At 43.5% G+C, this 24,021-nt stretch overlaps 1 pseudogene; it reads right to left on the bottom strand.

Annotated features, from left to right (window-relative positions):
* Positions 1-1,055: 1,055 nt before the first annotated feature.
* Positions 1,056-1,542, bottom strand: LOC130846352 (sorting nexin-3-like; annotated as a pseudogene).
* Positions 1,543-24,021: the final 22,479 nt, after the last annotated feature.

Here is a 24,021-nt window from a genome sequence, read left to right on the forward strand (position 1 = left end):
CTGTTTTTTCTTTGCTCTTGCAGATATTTACTCCACCAGATGAACTTTAGAGTTATTTTCTTAGGGTCCAAAAAAGTCCCCTTTGAGATTTTGATTGGAGTTGTTGTAAATGTATAGATTAATTTGGAGAGAACATTTTACAGTATTGAGTTCAGCTGTTTGGGACTATGGTATCTTCTCCATTTATTCAAGTCTACTTTAGGCCTCTTCGTAAAGTTTTGTAGTTTTATTTAAGTAATACACAACATTTCTTTGCATATCTATATCTCTCTGTATATTTAAAAGTTTTTAACTCCACCTGTTCCCTTTTGTTTAGAGTATCTTGATATAAGTCAATGCTGGCAAGTCCAGAAGAGAAATTAAACCAAACAGTAATCATAATTGAGCTTTCTCTATTTTCTTGGATCCTTTTTTTTGGCATATCAGAAATGCATTTTTATTTGAAAACAACTTAAATTTTTAGACAAATGATTTTAGTATATAAATTTGACTTTGTTTTTATACAGAATATAAAGATTTCCCTCATTGATCTTCTATGTGAAGGGTATTACAAGCCTGAAGGGAGATACTTTCTGCATACGAGTGTGTATCTTACATGTCTGGTACTGGAAACCAATGTGTAGTGCTTTCCACACATAAATTAGGTCAAGGGACACCACATATTAAAAAGGGGATAAGAGAAATATTCTGTTAATCAGACTCAAGAAGCAAACATGACACAAAAACTGCAGGTAAGACCAAGTGAGTAACTTTAGTTAGGACACTGCAGGTTATACTGGGGTAACAGGTTTGTGAAGCTAGAGTGTGCACCACATTAAAACAGCAAGAAAGAGCTATTTATATAGAAAGGCCGGAATGAGGGATTTTTTCACTAAAGCAAATGAACTTCTTGTCAACTGCCAAAACAAAACAGAACAGAGCATGTCAGTGTTGGTATACTGAAGGCATATCATACCAGGTTTTGTGCAGCATGCTAAGTTAGTCAGAACTTCTTCACTGGTGCATATGAATCATTCATAGTCATGGAAAGTTTTTTTTCCCCTTCTTGCCAAATTTCAGGCATGTCCTATTTTAGATGGAGTATAGCTTTTATCTAAAATTTCATCCTGTAAAAACATATGAAGACAACATTCATTCTGTGCCAGAGGATGACCAGCGACTTTGTTTATCAACTGCTCCAGCCCTTGCTTCCTTTCTTCAATAAAAATGTAGTCAAATATTCCATCATCTCCTCTAAAAGGAAGTTTAGGCAAAAATGCTTTTCCAGGGAGGGGGGGACTACAACCTTGCTCTCTCTTTCTAATTCACTCCGCAGCCATTCAAAGTCACTGTATCTTCTTCTAACAGTGGATTCCTTCAGCTTGAAAACAGGCAGATTTGTCCTGACCCTGATTTCGGAGGTGGTGAAGCGGCCCCGGCCGACCCCCACTGTCTGCGGATTGCTCACATGGATCTCGAGGAAGTTGCTGGAGGCCCGTAGGCATCATTCAGGTTCTGCGGCTTGGTGATCAGCCGCCGGATGTCCGCCATGGTCTTTGCCATTTCGCTGCTGCAGCCACCGGCGCCGCCGCGGGCTCCCTCCACCCGCTCCGTGTTCCACCGACCCGGCCGCCCGCCGCGGGGACACCGGGCTCGCCCTGAAGCTTTATCTGTTTTGTTTACTTGGGATGGAGCCTCTCTCAGGAGGTCCCATAAATCCTCATGCGAAAAGATTTCCTTGGAATAAGCACCAGTCTGTATGACAGAGAATTTCTTAGATAGAAGCTGGGACCCTGCTATGTAAGTTATAAAACAAAATAATAATCATAAATATTATTTATATTTAGCCAATGTATTTAAATTTTGAAATGACAAAATTTCAGATTTAAAACTGAGCTTGGAAGCCATCTGGATAAAATCCTCCTAAGGTGGAAAGGTACTCATGTGGTACTAGTTTCGGTGTGTGTTGATGTAGCCATTGCAAAGCAAAGCATTTTTAGGCAACTTAGGTCTTTGTGAATAGCTTAGAATAAGACTCTGGAGAAACTGGGAAAGCTTTTGGGATATTTCTAGCATTCTGTCTATAATTTGTTGGGTCTTTTCACTTTCCAGACCTCAAGAAACACTCGTTTGGATGGAAGACAAAGATAACACCTGGGATGCTTGGGGCGACTGGTGTGACTGCCCCGGACTTGCGGGGGAGGAGCATCCTAGTCTCTGCAGAGATGTTTGGCTGGCAGGTAAGTGGTGGCTTTACCTGTTCTTCTCTCTGGGGTGTCAGGGCCTTCGGATGGGTGGAGTTGGGTAGACAACTTGGCTTCTTGGTTTCGGAAGGTACCACCATGGTGGTGTAACATCTGCTATGTCTGAATATTAGTCAACTTCTAGTTACCATATTTAAATCATAATGGCCGCCTTGTCATGACTGGCCATACCCCTCCACATGAGACTCGCAGCTCACAGCAGCAGGGGCGCCACACATCTGGGGCTTTAAGGGAGGCAAGGCTGGCTTGTGAAGTCACCGGCCCAAAGTTGTTGAGACTTTGAGTAAGAGGTCAAGTTTTCTGTGTTCCACCCTTGAGCTGTTCCAGTTTTAATCATTTTCTGTTCACTTTCTCTGAGCAACCCATTGATTAAGAAGGTAATGCAAGTTCTGTGCTCCCATCTTAGAAATGTTTATGTTAAGTAACATTTGTTAAAATGTAAGATCAGCTTCTTAGAAAATAAACATACGTTGTAAGAAGCCCGCAGCTATCATTGCTCTTGAGACAGTTTGAGGTGATTTCCGTCCCAGCCAAGGATTTGTACCTGAGCTCTCAGGTAAGACAGAGCTCCAGATGGATGGAACCAGATGTGCTGGTTCTGGACAAAAGAAGACTCCAAGATCTTGGCAGCCAATTTCAGTTTGGGATGTTGTCAGGTGAAAGAGGGAATGGACGTTCCCTGAAGGTGTAAGGTATAGAGCAGAAATGCTCTGGATTCCATCAAGGTCGCTGTCTTACGGCATATCAAAGAGTAACCACGTACATTCTCATTTCCTTGAGACAGCACAGAGCAGGGCAGACAGGAGATTGTAGACACGGCCTTTGAGAAGGAGGACTCTGAGTCCACTGCAGGACGGGATGGGAAGGCTGCTGGAGGTAGTGTTGGTGTCATTGTCTTAGGGCAAGTTCTGACTCAGAGCTTTGAACCCTAAGTAAATGGCTGCAGAACTGAGTCCAGGGATTAGTCTTGCAATGACAAAGTGGTATAGCTGCTTCCCCCACGCTGTGACCTTGGGGAAGAAGTAAAGGCCCTCTAAGTGTATCACACTATGTGGATATTGTGTTGTATTGGGATGTGTTTACCCCGGTGAGGCTTGTAATAGGAGGGCTGTACTCCTGTGGGCAAGGGTCAGGGAGGGTCTTCTTATGTGGGGAACAAGTTCTTTCCCACCACAGGTCAGTCACTTGAGGGAGAGGTTGCCAGCATGGAGACTGGCACAGGGAAGGTGAGATGTTGGCAGCTCAATCCAAATCTGCAGGATCTGAGTAATTTGCAGTGAATGGTAGGGTTCAGATGGGGAAAGAGTGGGGTTTCTGTGTGTTTGTCTTTTCTTTGTAAAAGTGGTATGTACCTCCCCAATTGCCAACAACTAAACATAAAAGCCACCCCTCCTGTTAGAGCATTTTATGATTCCTTGACATTCATCCCCCATGCCCTGACCTCGAAATATAAACATGCATATCCTGTGGTAAACGGAAAGGCAATTGTTAGGAATAATAGAAGGGGTGAGACTACTTCACCTCAGCCTTCTGAGCTCAGTCAAGTTTCTATTTGAATCACTGGCATAGATGGTCCTAATTCAGCATCGGGGATCAGTTAAACACCAAAACTTCCATAAATTCTACTTATGCACTGGCAAAAGACATAAAGGCAAAATTAAATGAAAATGAAAATTAAAATGGTATATACTTGTATTTGTTAAAAAGAATTAACAGGGGCTTCCTAGGTGGCGCAGTGGTTGAGAATCCGCCTGCCAATGCAGAGGACACGGGTTCAATCCCTGCTCCAGGAAGATCCCACATGCCACGGAGCAACTAAGCCCGTGCGCCAAAAAAAAAAAAAAAAAAAAAAGAATTAACAGGATATATCAATATTAAGGACCATGAATGGCCAATTTCACCTTTTGTCATACAACCAAAATGCTTCCATGGTTTGTTATTTTACTAATTTAAAACATTACTTCGATTTTGCTTAGAATATGATTTTGCCAAGTGAGCTATCTCAATGTGAGTGTACATTTGTGTCTTCTCTCTCTCAGCTGTGGTCAGCTGCTACTGGAAAGGCTTCGGGGTAGGAAGGGCACTGCTCAGCCTCTTCTACCTTCTCTGCACTTATTCAGAAAAGGAGATTTGGGCAAGAGGAGAGGAGAAGGAGGGGGAGGAGAGTTCTGCCTTCACTTTGGTGAGCGGGTGTTGATGCTCTCTGGTTTAGTAGGTGTTTAAAGCTAGCTTCATCTATTGTGAGCACTTTGATGGATTTCTTTGAGATACTATCTCCTGCTTCCCCCTAATCTCTTGGGATCCCTTGCCTGCAGTTCGCTTGACATGTGGTATATGCAGTCCTCTGACTTGGTGATACTGCTCTTTCCTAATTTTGGACACCGAGGCATACTCCCAGCTTCTCCCTGTTTATGTCTACTCAACTCCTCAGAGGCTGTCTCGGTGCATTCATCCCTAAGACAACCCCATGCTGGCTCTGTTGCATGTGGCCCACATCTGGTTCCCTGAAAACCATCCTGTGCACTTTGCCAAACAAAGTCACCAGTTATAGGAGCCAATGCAGCAGCACCTGCTCTGCTTACACAGACCACTTCAGCTGAGTTCTCAGCCCTTAAATTTCTCAGGTGTGAATTAGACCCCAACGACCTGCAAGAGGCACGTATCAAACTCTTCAGCTGGTGTCCCTCAAATGTCTTCCTCGCGACTGGGTGTTAGCAGATTGAAGCCCTCAACGCCTCTCATTCTGTTGGAACAGAGTGAGGGGTAGGATCATAGCATAGATTTCTCAAAGAAATTTTCAGAAATCCTTATAGTGTCTAAGTCTCCAGCTCCAAGGTGCTTTTTATACGTTGGTGTGGCGGAGGAGTTTAACAGTTGTGAATTAAGGTAACACAGAGGCTGCCGTCATGGTTCTTATAATCTAGGGGGACAAACAGTAAAGTGTGTAATCAAATTGTATGTAATTAAAATTTGTGTCAAGGGGGTAGATAACACCCATCCAGGGAAGTCCTCTGTGCTGAGGGTCTCTTGCTGAGACCCGACTGCTGAGAGGAAGTCAGTTATATGAAGGGTGGAGGGTTTTGGGACATAGAAACCAGATAGTGGGGCCAGCATATGTGAAGGTGCTGCAGCAGGAAATGAAAAGAGGCTTCTATGCCTGCAAAACAACAGACAAGGGAGCCAGCAGAATGGGCCAATGTTGAAGAAGAAGGGAGATTTGTAGGCCGTGGAAAAGGATCTGATTCTTAGATTTTGGATTTCAAATACTAGTAAATTGTCCCAAAAAAGCATATTTGGAACTGATATAGGTTGTCAGTTTTTTGTCAAATAAAGAGAAACGTAAAGGCAAACAAACAAAAAACTCAACTATGGTCTCCCCTCACAGACTTTTCAGGAAAGAATTACAGTCAGAATCGTTTCATTCTAACAGTAAAAAGTAGGACATGATCTTAGATTGAAAGACCTGCCTTTAAGTTGAATTCATGTAGCTTTATAAAAATCACCTTTTTGCCCTTATTTGTCTCGCTTCACTTTGGACCATACTTCGGATGTAATAAAAACTGCCACAGAGGTTAACAACCTAATGATGCGTCGTTGGGAACCAGAAATTGGGAAGGAAAGCATAATAAGGGACTTAGAACTGGAAGCTGCAAGATCCCTGAAGGAAGCGATATGCAGAAAAATGACTTTATCTGAACCATGTTTTTTCATCCTAGCAGTCACCAGTTTTTAAGCTGTAAGAGGCAGAGAAGCCAAGCAGAAAGAGGCTGCTAAGAGGCTGAGAAACTAAGCAGATTTATTGGCAGTTTCATAGTCCTGGGATGTAAAAATTATAGTTCAAAGCCCTGGTAAACACCTCAGGTGATCAGTTTGTATCACCCATGGACTATACCCCAGGAGAAAGGGAGAAACTAATCCTAAACAGACTAGATATTACAAAGACTGAAACCTAGTCTTGAATTAGCTCAACCCTAATCTGAGTAATACAATTTGTTGCTATTCCAACTGCCTCCAAGAAGCTTAAAAAAAACCCACCCTGGAGGAAGATGACACCAGCCAGAGATTATGCAAGTTTTTATAGCTCGTGCCAATAATTCAATAAAACATTACTCATCTTACCATGATACAAGAGCAAGAGGTAAAACAGACAATAGAAACAAGTACTAGAGTTATTGGACCTGTGTGTTAAAAAAGAAAACAAAAACCCTGTAATAAATATTTGTAAGAATAGATGACAGAGTAGAGAATTTCACCAGAGAAGTGGAATCCATAAAATTGAATCATATGGGAATTTGAGAATAAAAGCAAGTGATAACTGAAATTAGGAACTAAATAGATGCCCATAATAGCAGATTAGAAACAGCCGAAGAGAGTATAGATTTGTAGAAATATCCAGGCTAAATTATGGGGGGTGGAATACAGCACATAGAATAAGGGATGTATGGAACAGGATGAAAAAGTCTAAACCATGTATACTTGGAGTCTGAAAAGGGAAAGCGAGAGAGAATAGCGTAGAGGCACTATCTGAAGAGATAGTAAACCAGGAATTTCCCCAGATTTCCAAAAGTTATTGCCATAAAGATATCAAACCACAAATTCCAGAAATTCTACACACCCCAAAGAGAATAAATATGCATAAACACACTATGGTAAAATCTTGAAGCCAGAGAGAAAAGACACATTAGCTTCAAAGGAGCAAAGATAATGTTGACTGCTAACTTCTCATTAGAAGATAATGAAATTACCTAACATCTTGAAAGCAAATAACTATTACAATAGAATCCTCTATCTAGCAAAAATATCTTTTGAGTGTAAAGGTGAAATAAAGACATTTTGAGGCAAACAAACACTGAGATAATTCTTTACTATGCGGCTTGTGCTAAAAGAAGTACTAAAGGGAGTTACCCACTTAGAAGGAAAATGATCCTAGAGGATCATTATTAAAGAAATAAGAGCAATTTGTTAAAAAATCTACAAATCTGTTTGTAGGTATACTTACGTGTATGTATGTGTGTGCATGTGTGTGTGTGTGTGTGTGTGTGTGTGTGTTTTATCTCCAAATATTAGGGATCTAGATTAGAATTAGAGTTTTATCAAGTGCCTTGCTAATTCATTTCTCACTATCCATGAGAAAAATGCCTTTCTCCTGCTTGGATAAGCATCATTGCTTTAGGGGCTTCCTGGTGGCACAGTGGTTAAGAATCTGCCTGCTAATGCAAGGACACAGGTTTGAGCCCTGGGCCAGGAAGATCCCACATGCCACAGAGCAACTAAGTCCATGTGCCACAACTACTGAGCCCATGTGTCACCACTACTGAAGCCTGCACGCCTAGAGTCCGTGCTCCGCAACAAGAGAAGCCACCACAATGAGAAGCCTGTGCACCACAATGAAGAGTAGCCCCCGCTCTCCTCATCTACAGAAAGCCCACTCAGAGCAATAGACCCAATGCAGCCAATAAATAAAAAGTAAAATAAATAAATAAATTTATGTGAAAAAAAAGAATCACTGCTTTAGATCTCTTACAGGTTTGTATCAGTAGAGAGGATGAATAGAAGCTGCAGTTGAAGGCATTCATGGGAAGGAACACTGCCTTTCTGCTAATGAATTTCTTTTCTATGATTTTTGCAGCTTCCCTTTATTTGGAGATAGTCCTTGCAGTACCTATACTTCCCTTATTAACCCTTCTGAGTATCCCAGCCCATTACAGGTACTGAGAGTTTCACAGGGACCCCTAACCAGTGAGATCTTACATGTCTCTACATTTTTGTCTTTAACCACGCCCATGGCACTGATTGCCAGGAGTTCTGGCTACATTATCTGTCACTTTGATTTAGTGAGTATTGATAGGTTCTCCTGTGGATCTGTTCCACTTACTTCAAAGGCAGGCTTCTCTTTTGTGTACAGTGAATAATATGTTTGTGTACCATCCTTTAATTCAGTCTTGTTCACATCTATATTGAAGTTTCTGGCTTGTGTATAACCTCTATGAATTTCCAGCTATGATGTCGAGATGTTGACCTACTAATATACTTTGTTGGTCACATCACTAGGCATTTATAAGGGGGAAAGTGTTCACTATATGTGCTTGGATTACCATCTCTATTTGAAATCTTTCATTCTTTCATTTCTGTTCCATATTTTTTCTTTTTTCTTTTTTCTTTTTTTTTTTTTTTGCTGAAATTTCACCTCTGGTAATTTGGAAATTATATATATGTATCCTGTTTTTATATTACTGATGATTAAAGTTAAGATGTTTGAAAACCATACTTTAATAATTGGTTTATAACTGTCAATGCCAATAATAAAATGCTAGTTTCTTTTGATTTCTGTTTGTAAGCTGGTGCATATTTTATGCTTTTCTTCTCCATTCCCACTAGTTGGGGTTTTGTTATTATAATTTGCGATCTTATACTCATTTCTTGGCACTGTTTATCCCGTTTATATCTTTTCCTTCATAATCATATTTCAAACCATTTGAAACTTGTGTGTTTGTGTGCATACATTGTTTCAGTGTTCATTGTCGGTATTTTCAGTTCTTCATTCTCAATCACCACTTTGGTGGCAGGGATATGTTTTGAGCTGTGCTTCTGGAATTTTAATGCACATGTGAATCACCTAGGGATCTTATTAAAATATAAACTTTGATTCAGTAGGTCTGGAGTGGGGCCCAAGAGCTTTTGTTTCTAATGAATTCCCAGGTGATGTCAATGCTGCTTGTCCATGGACCACACTTCCAGCAGCAAGACTTTATAGCCATCTTAATTTCAGGAAAAAGTTGTGGACCTTATACTTTATGAGTTCTTGTATATCTGAAAATGTCTTTGTCTTGACTTCACACGTAAATAGTGAATGGCTTATTTGGGTATAAAATTCCTCAGACACAAATTTTCCCTCTCCAGACTCAGAAGTTCTTTTTCCATAAAGTTTGGTATACAGTATTGGTCATAGACCTCTCAGGCTGGCTTGATTTTTTTTGTCTTCTTTGATAGATAACCTATTTGTTCTGCCTGGATACCTACAAAAGGCTTTATTTTTCCATCAGGAGTTTTACAGTGTTGTGTCTAGCTATCAGGCTCTTTTCATTTATGTTTCCTTGACACATGGTAGCCACTTCTGTGGTACAGATTTAGATCCTTCTTTATTGTAAAAAAACTTTTCTTCTGTTATATCATTTACTGTTGGTTCTTGTGTTTTTGTTCTGTCCTCTTCTTCATGAACGCTAGTTATTTCTATTTGTCTTCTACTTTTACTCTAATCACTTTCATCTGGGTTTTTTTTTTTCCCTGTATATTTGAGAGTGATTTTCAAGATCCTTGCCACTTGAATTTTTTCCTGATTTATTTTCTAATGACGTTCCAAAATGCCGCTAGGGCTACCTTAAACTCTTTCCTACATTTTAAACCTGGCCCTTCTTTATGCATCTGTTGTCTTACTCATCTGCATCTTATCATATATACTATTGTGTCTTTTTTTTTTAATGTGATATCTGGCTAATTCTTACTTCTTCTTCAAGGGCATCCTCATTTAGGAAAACTACTTCTTGATCTAACTTTCATGATCCTCTTTTTTGTTTGTTATTATTGGCAAGATAGGACTCCTTTTAGGGAAAGGACACTGACTTCACCACTCTAAGGTCTAACATCTAACATATGATTCAGACCCAAACATTGTTAAATGAATGAGTAAATAAGTGAATGTGTGCTCACCTATCACTTCACATCTTTGGTCAATGCTTCTCTTTCTGCCTAAAGCATCCTTTTTCTCCTTTTGGTTGTTAACACATTATTGACCTTGGAAACTGCTTTGAATCTCCATTTCTTCCTTAAAGCATTTGTTGGCAATTCCTACAATTTACTAGGTTAGGTACAGTACTTCTGTGTTTCTGTAGAATCTTGTGAATATACTTTTATCAGAGTGTTTATTTAATTGTGTTGTTTTTTATTTTTCTATTTCCACAATTGAAACAAAATTTTAGGTGGCATAGATGGTGTCTTTCCTCTCTTTATACTGTGTCCAACATTACTACTGACGTGCAGTGGAAGTTTAGTATATTTTATTCTGTAAATAGGTGAGTGAGTTAATAAATCCCAGGACTGATTAAAAAAAGCCTGCTGACTGTAGTATGGGTCTGTGGGATAGGTAAGGATGGGTAATTTTGTGAAGAATATTGACAGCTATGTTGGGGAATATAGACTTTTGACAAAGAGTTTTTTTTTTTGTTTTAATTTTTGTTTATTATTTCTAAAACGATATATAAGATATTGGACTTCTTATTTTCCTCTCTTTGCCCATTTGCCCTACTTTCTGGGAGATTTACCTAAAGTTACTCTCTAATTCTCTAAGTATTTTATCTCTCTTTTTTTTTTCCCTCTTTCTCTATTTTTTTCTGAGATATTTTTTGTTCCTTCAATTATTATTTTTTTTAAAGCAGTCTGTCCCCGATTCTCAGATGCAGTATCTTCTCTTTTATCTCTGAGCATACAAAGGGCCTTTTTTTGGGGGGGGGGGGGGGGGGCTTCTCCCTGAATAGTCTCAATTCCTTCCAAATTACTGTTTTCACTTTGTTTTTGTCACTATATTTCATCTTACAGACTTTTCTAAGATTCCTGGTGATCCTGTTGTTGTTGTTGTTGTTTATATTTAAGGAAAAGAATTGTGAGCTTAATTTAAGGAGATGTGGCTGGTCTATCTCATTGCCTGATGATGTTTTTAGGTATTTTTTTTTTGGCTGCTCTGATTTCTCAGACAAGGATCTTCTGATTCCAATATTCTAGGAACCAAGTGGGCAGAAAGCTGGGCCCAAATTGATTTATAGGTTTATTTTACTCAAAATTCCAGGAAGGGTTTTTTTTTTGCTTTTTGTTTTTTTTAGCTTAAACAAGATTACTCTCAAATTTATATGGAAAGACATAAGTTACAGAATACCTAAAACAATTCTGAAAAAAGAAATAGAGTAGGAGTCAGTCTACCTGATATCAAGACTTATATAGCTTCAGTCATCAAAACTGTGGTGTTGGCACCTAGATCAATGGGAGAAAATATTTGCAAACTACATATCTGATAAAGGACTAAGATCTATATTAAGCACTTAAAAAAATCAACAATTACAAAAACCAAAAACTCCAATTAGAAACTGAACAAAAGACCTGCACAGATATTTCCCCAAAGAGGATACACAGATGGCAAATAAGTACATGAAAGTGTGTTTAATATCACTAGTGTTAGGGAAATGTAAATTAAAGCCACACTAGACACTATTACATACCTACCTATCTTTTTTTTTTTTTTTTCCCCAAGTGACAACATGAAATGATGGCAAGAATGAAGAGAAACTGAATCACTCATACACGGGTCATGAGAATGTCAAATAGTATAGCCACAGGCAAAAATAAACGTGCAGCTACCATACAATCCAGCAGTTGTACTCATGGCCTTTTATCACAGAGAATGAAGACTTGTTTTCACATGAAAAGCTGAATGTTTTTAGCAGTTTTCGTCATAATATCCCCCAAATGGAAACAACCCGGTGCCCTTTAGTGGGTGAATAGTTAAACAAACTATACAATATCCATACCATGGAGTACTACACAGCAGTAACAGAAAGAAACCACTGATACATGCAATGACCTATCTCTGAGAATTATGCTGAGTTACAAAAAGCCACCCTCCAGTGGGGGGGACTCGAGGCGGGCGCGTCAAGGAAGGGAGGGAATATGGGGATATGTGTATAAAAACAGTTGATTGAACCTGGTGTACCCGCCCCCAAAAAAAAAAAAAGCCACCCTCCAAAGGTTACATACCATATGATCCTATTTAAGTAATAAACCTGAAATGGCAAAAAGTATAGCAGAGAACAGATCAGTAATTGCCTGGTATTAAGGAAGAGGTGGGGGTGGTTGGAAAGAAGGTATGAGTATAAAAGGCAACTTGAGGGATCCTTGTGGTAATAGCAGTGTTGTATATTCTGACTGTATTAATTTAAATATCTTGGTTGTGGTATTGTACCATAATTTTGCAAGATGATCATTAGGGGAAACAGGGTCACAGAATTTCTGTTCATTATCTTACAAATCAACGTGATTTACAGTGATTTTAAGATAAAAGATTTAATTAATTTAAAAAACCACCTACAAATGCCAGGTAAAGTAGGACATAAATCGTTTTTTAGGTAAAGTTGAATGGAGAGAGATTGCATTTTCATGGAAGACTAAATATTGTCAGTTTCTCCCAAGTGATTTTTAGATCCAGTGCAATCACAGTCAAAATCCCAGCATAATGTTTTGTGGATAGCAACAAACTGATTCTAAAGTTTATGTGGAGAGACAAAAGAGCCAGCATAGGCCATACAGTATTGAAGGAGAATAATCAGAGGACTCAAACTACTCGACTTCAAGACTTACTATAAAGGTACAGTAATCAAGACAGTGTATTATTGGTGAGAGAATAAACAAATAGGCCAATGAAACAGAATAGAGAGCCCAGAAATAGACCTCCATAAATGTAGTCAACTGATCTTTGACAAAGGAGCAAAGGTAATACAATGGAGCAAAGACAGTCTCTTCAACAAATGGTGCTGGAACAACTGACATCCACATGCAAAAGACTGAATCTCACATAGACATTACACTAATTCAAAATATATAACAGAACTAAATGCAAAACACAAAAGTATAAAACTCCTAGAAGATAACCTAGGAGAAAACCTTAGATGACCTTGGCTATGGCAGTGACTTTTTAGATGCAACACCAAAGGCACGACCCATGAGTAAAATAATTGATAAGCTGGACTTCATTAAAATTAAAAACTTCTATTCTGCAAAAAGATAATGTCAAGAGAATGAGAAGACAAGCCATAGACTGGGAGAAAATATTTGCAAAAGACATATTTGTTAAAGGACTGTTGTCCAAAATATACAAAGAACTTGTAAAACTCAACAATAAGAAAACAACCCAATTTAAAAACTGGCCATGGGGTGGGGAGAGTGGGGGGGACTTGAGGTGGGGGGAGTCAAGGAAGGGAGGGAATACGGGGATATATGTGTAAAAACAGTTGATTGAACTTGGTGTACCCCCAAAAAAATAATAAATAAATAAATAAAATTAAAAAAAAAAAAAAAAACTGGCCAAAGGCCTTAATGGACACCTCACCAAAGAAGATATATAGATGGCAAATAGGCACGTGAAAAGATGCTCTACATCATCTGTCATCAGGAAAATGCAACTTGAAAGAACGAGAGACCACTATACACCTACTGGAATGGTCAAAATCTGAAACAGTGACCACACCAAATGCTGGTGAGGGTGTGCAGTAACAGGAACTCTCATTCATTGCTAGTGGGAATGCAGAATGGTAGAGCTACTCTGAAAAACAGTAAGATGATTTCCTGCAAAACGAAGTATCCTCTTACTCTGTGAGTGAGTGTTCATGCTCCTTGGTATTTGCCCAAGGTAGTTAAAAACTTATGTCCATATGAAGACCTGCACGTAGATGTTTATAGCAGCTTTATTCATAATTACCCAACTTGTATGCCACCAAGATGTCCTTCGATAAGGTGAATGGATAAGCAAAATGTACATCCAGACATTGAAATATTATTCAGCATTAAAAAGACATGATCTGTCAAGCCATAAAAAGACTTGGAGAAAATTTAAGTGCATATTACTGAGGGAAAGAAGCCAATCTAAAAAGGCTACAAACTGCATGATTCCAACTATATGACATTCTTGAAAAGACAAAACTATGAAGACATTAAAAAGATCAATGACTGCCAAGGGTAAAGGGTCGGGGTCGGGGGGTTGATGAGTAGATGGAACACAGAGGATATTTAGGGCAGAAAACACTCTGTATGATAGCATAATGATGGATATGTGTCCTACATTTGTCCAAACCCATGGAATACCCAACTTCAAGAGTGGACGCTAAGGTAAACTTTGAACTTGAGGTGATTATGGTGTGTCACTGTAGATTCATCAGTTGTAGCAAAGGCACCGCTCTGGTGGGGAAGGTTGATAATGGGGAAGCTATGCGTGTGTGGGGGCAGAGGATATCTGGGAAATCTTTGTACTTTCCCCTCAATTTTACTGTGAACTTGAAACTTCTAAAAAAATTGTCTTAAAAACACCCAGTAAAGTTGAACATACAAGAAATTAAATGCAATCTACAGAGCCAAACAACAAAGAGGAAACTGAGGGCCAGACCAGTAAGTGCCTAGCTGGTTTTGTGCCTACCCTGGGGATGGAGATGGGGTTTACTGGTCTCTAGAACTCAGGCTTTTGAGTTTTAATTCCTTTGCGGTCACAGGAGATCAAATCTTGTGTGTATGTGAGGCACACTATAGGAACCCCAGCCCTAATTTAAAGGCAGGACTGTTGAAGTTATGTACTTACGAAACAGGTGGACTAGAGAAAATAAAAGCCTTCCACCAGCATAGGGAATTTAAATATCTTGGTCTCAACACTAAACGAAAAAAATATTTCTACTTTGGAACAAGGGAACTACTCTCCCAAGAATTTGAGGTGCATGTATGTCAATCTACATGTGTTATATACATTGAGTTGAATGTTTATTTTTTAAAATAAATTTATTGGCTATGTTGTCTTCATTGCTGCGTGCAGGCTTTCTCTGGTTGCAGAGAACGGGGGTTATCTTTATTGTGGTGCGTGGGCTTCTCATTGCGGTGGCTTCTCTTGTTGTGGAGCACAGGTTCTAGGCCTGGGGGCTTCAGTAGTTGCGGAGTATGGGCTCAGTAGTTGTGGCCTGTGAGCTGTAGAGCACAGACTCAATAGTTGTGGCACACAGGTTTTGTTGCTCCATGGCATGTGGGATATTCCCAGAGCAGGGATTGAACCCATGTCCCCTTTATTGGCAGACGGATTCTTAACCACTGTGCTACCAGGGAAGCCCAAGTTGAATGTTTATATCCCATTTGACTGTGGAAGCCTTGAAGTGAGAAATTAATATGAAAAGTAGTCTTGTTACCCTTGATAGCCCTGAGGTTACTGCAGTAGAAAAGGAGCTGGAGAAGACTGGTCACCAAGTCAGGCTGTATAGGGTTCCTATTCCTATGAATAGAGTCCTGCTTAGGATAAGCTTGCAATCCTAAAATAGATAATACACAAGGAAATATTTGCCATGAATAAGCACCAACAGGCACAGTATGGCATATTTAAGGGAGAAAAGTCATATAGTTATCTAAATCTGTGTAAAAGCGGCATTTGATAAAATGAACACATTCATAATCGAAATGAAAAATCTTCGGAAACTAGCAATAGAGATGCACTCCCTTAGACTGTAGAGTGTTACTGCATTTTCTTTAACATTAGATATGAGATAAGAATCGCTGCTGTCATTGTTTTTATTCATTATTGTACATGAGGTGGTAGTCAGTATAGTAAGGCAAGAAAAAGAATACAAAGTATAACGATTAGAAAAGAAGAAGCAAGACTCTCCTTATTCATAGACTATCTGATTGTGTAGAGAAAATATCCAAGAGTATCTCCACATAAAATAACAGGACTAGTAAAAGAGTTCATTAAGATTACTGGAAAGAAAATTAGTGCACAAATAACAAATAGATGCTTACACAGTGGGAAAAACTAATGAGGGAGCAAAATTTCAAAAAGACACCATTATGCTACTTGCAAAATATTCAATAAAATATGTACTAGGCCTTTATGAAATATTTAAAAGCTCACCTAAATAAATGGAGATATATGTTCACAATTAGGAATTCTCAATATTAAAAACATGCCAGGTTCCCCTAAATTAATATTTAAATTAAGCATAATTTCAAGAGTCTTATGGAAATGCAAAGATAATAAAAACAATTTTGAAGGAGGAAGAAAACAGAAGACTTTCAAAAAGTGAGAAAACCTCTGTGGCTTTTCCCCAGCCCTGACTGGTGTGTTTCTTGCCCTTGCTCGCAGGGCACCACTGTGATGAAGTTTAACAAAAACCATATACAAGACCCCAGCTGGGCCCAGGTATTTTGTGCTTGGAGCCCAGGAAGCTGCTTTTGGTGACCTGACAGCCGTGGACCCCCATCTAATGTGTTTTTGCCTTGTTCTTGCCATTTTGTTGATTTTTTCCTTTTTTCTCTACTCCTTTGTATTCTTCTCATTTTTACTTTTTTATGCCTTTTTCTCACTTTTCTTTACTTTTGTCTTTTTATCATTTTCTTTAATTTTTAATTTTTTCTTCTCAATTTTTTCCTGTTTTTCTTTTGTCTTTTTTCCCTTTATTCTTTTTCTCATTTTATCTTAGTGTTTTTTTAGTTAGTATTGCTAGTATTAGTATAGTTAGTGTGGGAAAGCATTCAAAAGTCTTTCTGAAACCTTGAAAATGTTACTAAAAGTAATTAAAGTATGTGGGCAGAGCAACTGGGTGTAGGATGTCCTGCTTGAGCAGGGGAGGAACTAAGGGTGCTGGGCGTGGAGGCCACGGGGGCATAGGCTACCGTGGAAACAGAAAATTGACCCTCTCTGGGGGCACAGCCCCTTTCTCACTTGCACACCTCATATCACCCTGTTTGGCCCCAGAGGATGGCTGGTTAGCCAGAGAAGGGTAAGATTCCTCAGGGGAGGAACAACCTAAGACAGGTACAGTCGCAGAGGGGCCAACAGGGGTGCGGCACAGACCCTTAATCCTTTTGAGCGAGGTCTCCTGCCCCCAGGGATGCTTTGCTCTCCACACCCAGCTCAAATCCACGCCCAGCTCAAATCCACGCCCAGCTCAAATTGGGACCCAGGAGGCAAACAAAGATCATTGCCCCCAGTCATGTGAGGCCTTTGTTTACTTCAAAGGTAACCTTGATTGTGGGATGAAACTGGGAGTGTTAGACCCTTAGGCTATGCTGAGAGCTCAATAAAAGCAATGTGAGATCAATCAGGGAGGCTCTTGATCCTGGAGGTCTTGAGTCCCCTGTAGTTAGCATTGCTAGTTAGTGGAGTCAGTGTAGTTAGCAGTTCCCCATGATGCAGGGCCTCACGGCCACCTCTGCTGATAAGGAGGCTTGTGTTGAGAACTACGAGATCCTCCACACCACTGGCGAAGGTAGGTTCTCCAAAGTGAAGTTGACCTGGCACATTCGGACTGGGACAGAGGTGGCTCTCAAGGTCATTAAGAGAAAGGATCCGAGCTCCTCCGGGCCGCAGGAACCTTCCTGTGAAGTTGAGAGCATGAAGGCTCTAGATCACGTGCATATGGTTAAACTCCTGGAGGTGACTGACACCGAGGAGACGTTGTGCCTAGTGATGGAGTACCTCTGTGGGGGAACATGTGCAGCCAGTTGGAGCACCATGGCTACATGACAGAGGCAGAGGCCCGAGGCCGTTCCAGCAGCTGGTCTCTGCCCTGCAGCAGCGTCACCAGAGGGGCGTCACACACTGGGACCTGAAGCCAGGGAACCTCTTGTTGGATGCCCATGTGACTTTGGCCTCACCAACACGTGTGAGGAGGGGAGGGAGCTGGATCCATTCTGTGGTAGTCCTGCTTACGCTGCCCTGGGAATGTTCCTGGACGAGAGCTACTATGGCCCACCAATGGACGTGTGGAGCCTGGGAGTCGTCCTGTACACCATGGTGCCCGGGTCCCTGCCCTTTTGGGGACTACACTTTTCGGACCTGCAGCCACAAATCCTACAAGGGCGAAACCGCATGCCACTTGATCTCTCACGAGCAATCAGAAATCTGTTCAAGAAAATGACTGTTGTCAACCCCAGTGACAGAAGCAACACAACCCACCTTCTGCATAATCCATGGGTGAACATGGGCCAGGAGGAGCCACTCCGGCCAGCCTGTGAAGAGAACCCAGGCGTGACAGTGGCGATGACTCCGGGCTCACGGTGAGATGAGATGCAGGAGTCAAGAACAGGCAGCGAGAGCTCTGAAGGACCTGAGTGGGGGGCTGCACCATCGCTGTCAGCACTGTGTGGACCTCGTCTTCAACTGAGCTCAGTACCTGTGACCTTGAGTCTTCCCCAAGCCCTGAGGTGTCCGCTCTGATACCCAAGTGGTTCTACCATGCAGAAAAGGTGCTGCTGCACGAAGACCAGGAATTAGGGCAGGAGACAGGCGAGCCTTTCGCTCCCCCACCTCTTCCCCCACCCACCCCAGAGGAGAGGACCACCACCCCCAGTCCAGCCACTCAGTATGGCCTTGGGGCCTCCTTCTCCACCAGCAGCACTGGCAGCATGACTGAAGACCCAGAGGGAAGCAACTGCCCCCCAGGCATGGCCAGCACTGTCATCACTGTGAGCGCTGGTCTTCAACTGAGCTCAGTAGCTGTGACGCTGAACCTTCTGCAAGCGCTAAGGTGTCCACCCTGATTTCCAGGTGGGCCATTCCTGAATTTCCAGGTGGGACATTCCTGAATATTGCCAGAAGCCCCGAGGGGAATGTGGTCCCTGCAGCCTTTCTTATTTATGAGTGAGAGGTCCATGACAGGATAACAAGGTCCCGTGAAGCAGCCAGTGGGCGCTGTGGTCAGGTCCCTGTGCAGCTGAGTTTCCTGCCTATCATGCAGGAGCCGGGCTCTCCCCTTCCCCCTTGGGGAGGGACTGCGATGCATGTTTTTGTTCTTGTTTTGTTGTGTGTGTGTTTTTTTTTAATGTGGACCATTTGTAAAGTCTTTATAGGGATCTCAGCCCCCCAAACAAGGTATCGATCCCACACCCACCCGTGTTGGAAGGTGAAATCTTCACCCCGGACTGCCAGGGAAGCCCCTTTCTTAATTGTTTGCTGTGTGGGTGTGACCACAGGGACTGGATGGTGATCCTGGATGCTTCTACCATCAAAACACGAGATGTGTCAGTTGTCACCTGGTTCCCTGGTTCAGCGAGCTGTTGAACACATGTGTGACTGGAACAGGGTCTTCTTCCCAGAGGCCTGGCTTTGGGTCACGAGCTCTCGGACGCGTCACCTGCACATTCCATTGGCTCCTGTGTGCTGACCTGTCACGTGGCGACTGCAGAGTCCTTCACCACAGGACACAGAGCACTCGGTGCACGCGCCTGTGCACCCTCTAAGAGCAGAAACTACAGGAGGTGAGTAAGGACCAGCGCCAGAGACCCGCCTCCTCAGCCAGGCCTGGGCACTGGGGGGGACCCAGAGTGGGTGCTGGGCGGGTGCTCTGGGCCGGGGTAACCACCCCTTCCCAGCGCCCAGGACCCAGCTGGCCCTCATTCTCCTCAGGCCGCCCAAACAGTGGGGGTCAGGTCCCCCAGACTGTGTCCCATGCAAACTGCCACTGCCATGAGGGTCGGGGAGGGGAGGGTGCAGACAGTGGACAGTCTTGGCCAGGGCTCTGGAGCCCTGAAGGACCCACCCCCAGCCTGTGCCCTGGGCCCCCGGAGGAGATGGCGGGGATCCGCCTCTTACCTCACTCTCCACCTGATGACCACACTCCACCCACCCGTGACTGGAAAAAATGGTCCCCACTAACGGTGGCTCACTGACAGTTGCTCGCTTGGGGGAGGGGCCCACTGCAGTGCCGACCAATGGCTGAGCGGGGCCCTCTGCAGTGCCGACCAATGGCTGAGCGGGACAGGTAGAGTGGCATTAGTGGTCTCCCGGTAACCGTTGCCTGGTAGTGGGGTGAGGGGGTAACAGCTGGCAGCAAGGGCTGTGTGCTGAGAGCTGCACACTGCTGGCTCTAGTACAAAGACACATGAGTGACAGCTCTTACATCCTTGAAGACGGCGCTGTCCCATCTCTGTGATGGTTGTCTCTGCATGGTGATTCTGTTGCTTCTCTGAGTAAAAGAAAATCTGAGAATATGGCTGGGAGTTCTCTGTGCTGCTGCTCATTCCCAGAGAGACATGTGACAGCCCTGAAACAGCCATAATGTCAGGATCAATTTTTCCTTGGGAAGGCCCACCCTGTAGAGTCTGTCCTACCAGTCCTTACTAAACTGCGGTCGTTTTCTTCTTTGCTTCACGGGTGTGTGGTCAGAGTGCTCTGTGTCTTGTGGTGAAGGATTCTGCAGTCGCCAAGTGACAGGGCAGTGCACAAGAGGCAATGGAACTGTAGAAGTGACGCCTCCGAGGGAACGTGCCCCCAAAGACAGGTCTCCGGGAAGAAGACCCTGTTCCAGTCATGCGTGTGTTCAAGGGCTCGCTGAACCTAGGAACCAGGTGACGCTGACACATCTCGTGTTTTGATAGTAGAAGCATCCAGGATCACCATCCAGTCCCTGTGGTCACACCCACACAGCAAACAATTAAGAAAGGGGCTTCCCTGGCAGTCCAGGGGCGAAGACTTCGCCTTCCAACGCGGGTGGGTGTGGGATCGATTCCTTGTTTGGGGAGCTGAGATCCCAATAAAGGCTTTACAAATGGCCCACATTAAAAAACAGTAAAACAAGAAAAACAAGAACAAAAATGTGCATCGGAGTCCCTCCCCCAGGGGGAAGGGGAGAGCCCGGCTCCTGCATGATAGGCAGGAAACTCAGCTGCACAGGGACCTGACCACAGCGTCCACTGGCTGCTTCACGGGACCTTGCTATCCTATTATGGGCCTCTCAGTCATAATTAACACAGGCCGCAGGGACCAACATTCCCCTCGGGGCTTCTGCCAGTGTTCCGGAATGGCAGTGCAGGAAGGCAGTACACTGTATCTGCACTTGCCCTGCAGTGCAGCAACTGTCGCTGTTGGGACTCAATGTACTAATTCTCTTAGGTCGTTTTTCCATTTAGCTGTTCTGATTCACTCCAAGTCCTACATGACCACCCGCTTCTCTAACTGGAAAATGCCCAGCCCCAATTCTGTGCAGGGAGGATCCAAAAGAGTTTATTAACGATCACGTAAATAAACAGCGACTCTGGCCAGCCCGAGAAGGGAACCCAGGGGTGACAGTGGTGATGACTCTGGGCTCGACGTGGGACCACTAGCAGGACTCAAGAGCAGGCAGCGAGAGCTCTCAACTATGCAAGGTGGGGTCTGCGCCATCCCTGTCAGCACGGTGAGGCCCTGCTCTTCAGCGGAGCTCAGTAGCTGGGACGTTGAGCCTTCTGCAAGCCGTGAGGTGTCCACCCTGATTTCCAGGTGGGTCTACCATGAAGAAAAGGTGGTGCTGCATGAAAACTGGGAGTCAGGACAGATGACCAGCAAGCCTGCCAGTCCCCCACCCAGCCCGGAGGAGAGGACCGCCACCCCCAGCCCAGCCACTTAGTGTGGCCCTGGGGCCTCCTCCTCCACCAGCAGCACTGGCAGCACGACTGAAGCCCCAGAGGGAAGCAAATGCACCCTGGGTGTGGCCAACACTGGACGCTCCTCCCACGCTGGGCAGCCTGAGAGTGTGTCCCCAGCCACTCCCTCTGGCCACAGCCAGAAACAGAAGAAGGGGGTGGCTTCTAGAATCTGGAACTGCATCTTAACACACCTCTGCTGCAGGCTGCCCAGCAGGAAGCGTTCCAGCAGAGTGAAGCCTGTGAATAAACCCCATGGGTGACCGAAGGAGGTCAGGTTGCCGCGCTCTCTGGGGCTGGTCCACTGGATGATGGGAGTGTTCTCTACGCCCCACAGATGACTGAAGAAGCTCCGGCTGCCACGCTCCATGGGACCTGGTACAGGGAACGGTGAGTGTTCTCTGCATGGAATTCAAATCCAGCACCTCCACGGCCATCAGAAGCATTGCTTCACCCGCCCACCCCACTTTTTTCTTCCAGTGGCTCCTCCTGGCCCATGTTCACCAGTCGATGACTCATGAGGTCCGTTGCATCGCTGCTTTCACTGGAGTGACGGCAGTCTTTTGTAAACAGGTTTCCGATTGGTCTCTTAGGATTTGCTGCCGCAGGCCCAAAACCATCATCCCCCAAAGCGCAGAGAGCTGAGCACCGTGGTGTACCAGCCAACTCCCAGGCTCCACACATCCACTGCAGGGCCACAGTAGCTCTCCCCCGGGAACATTTCTGGGGCAGTGTAAGCGAGGCTGCCACAGAATGTATCAAGCTTTCCTCCCTCCTCACCCGTGTTGCCCAGGCCGAAGTCACTAATGTTCAGATTCATGTGGGCATCCAGGAGGAGGTTCCCTGGCTTCAGTTCCCGGTGTATGATGCCCCTCTGGTGACAGTGCCGCAGGGTGGAGACCAGCTGCCAGAATGGGCCTCGGGCCTCTGCCTCTGTCATGCAGCTGTGGTCCTCCAAATGGTTTCATGTATGCTGCCCACAGAGGTACTCCATGACTAGGAAGAAATAAAATATATTGGATTACAGGTCGGCAATATAAAAAACATAGTTCCAATGTATTGTATAATTGGAAACCAATTATATTGAAATAGTTACTGAAATAATTTTAAATGTGTGATATAGGGACTTCCCTGGTGGTGCAGTGATGAAGGATCTGCCTGCTAATTCAGGAGACATGGGTTCAGACCCTAGTCCAGAAAGATCCCACATGCCACTGAGCAGCTAAGCCCCTGGGCCACAACTAAGAGCCTGCGCTCTAGAGCCCATGAGCCACAACTCCTGAGCCCGAGTGCTGCAACTATGGAAGCCCGCAGCCCTGGACCCCATGCTCCACAACAACAGAAGTCACTGCAGTGAGAAGCCCGTGCACTGAAATGAAGAGTAGCCCCTACTCACTGCAACTGAGCAGCAATGAAGACTCAATGCAGCCAAAAAAATACCCCAAATAAATAGCAAACCTTTGAAAAATAATAAAAAGCATGGACATGTCATATAGTAGTAGAGTTGCTTCTCTTTTAACACACTATAATAGGATGTACTGGTACGATTGATTTTGAAATGGTGGTGAATATAGTTGCGTGTTTTGAGATGCCTGCCACAATGTTCATGCCATGTGAAAACAGCTATGATTTCTATGGTAACAAAATCACAGGTACTGCTAATACTACTATATGTTGGGACCTACATGTTTATCTGTTAGAGCTTCGTGACAATGAAGATGTAATCCTTTTCCCATCCAAGTCCATGGTTCCCTTGGGGCTCAGATCAGTATCTGAGTGCAGTATCCTGGCAGCAGCTTGAACATCTTGAGTGACAGAGCACTCAGTATCTTCAAGGTGTCCACTTCCAGGTTCAGTCTCCTGAAATCAGTATGAACTTTAGGGCCAGATAAATCTAGAATCAACCCCAGATTTATTGGCATATTAGTTACATGACATTACCAATTTAACCCTGTGGATGTTGGTTTCTTCTTTACAAGAATAGCAACAAGGGCTTCCCTGGTGGGCCAGTGCTTAAGATTTTAGCCTTCCACTGCAGGGGGCACAGGTTCTATCCCTGGTCAGGGAAGTTCTGCATGCTGTGTGAACGCTCCTCCCCTTGGGGGGCCTGGAGCTCCAGGTTTGGTCTCCGGCCACTTGAGTCTGATGACAGGTCTGTTCAGCTTCTCAGATGCTCAGTCACCACTTGTAAAATGGAAAATGTCTTGAGCAGAGATGATGATACCAAAGGTGGTGCCAAGTATTGTACTCACCTTTCTGGGTTTCCTTTGTGTCTGGGATATTGGCCCTGCAAATCCTCACTACTGTGGTCATTCTCTGATGCCTTCAAATGTATTAAACAGTATTTTATGCAGCACTTTTACTTATTCTCACTGGGAGGATTCATCTGAAACAAGCCATTCTTCCCTAGCCAGAAGCAAAACTCCCTGGAAGCCTTTTCTGTGCTCACCTCATCCCATCACTGTAACCCTGCCCCCCCACCCCCCCACCACACACACATCTCATGTCTGGAATTTTTCACCAGTTTATAATGCTACGTTTTTTTACTGTTTTATAATTAAATACATTCCTTTGTCAGTCAACCCTTATTTAG

The sequence above is a fragment of the Hippopotamus amphibius genome, chromosome 2, assembly GCF_030028045.1.
Source record: "Hippopotamus amphibius kiboko isolate mHipAmp2 chromosome 2, mHipAmp2.hap2, whole genome shotgun sequence".
NCBI classification, from domain to species: Eukaryota; Metazoa; Chordata; class Mammalia; order Artiodactyla; family Hippopotamidae; genus Hippopotamus; species Hippopotamus amphibius.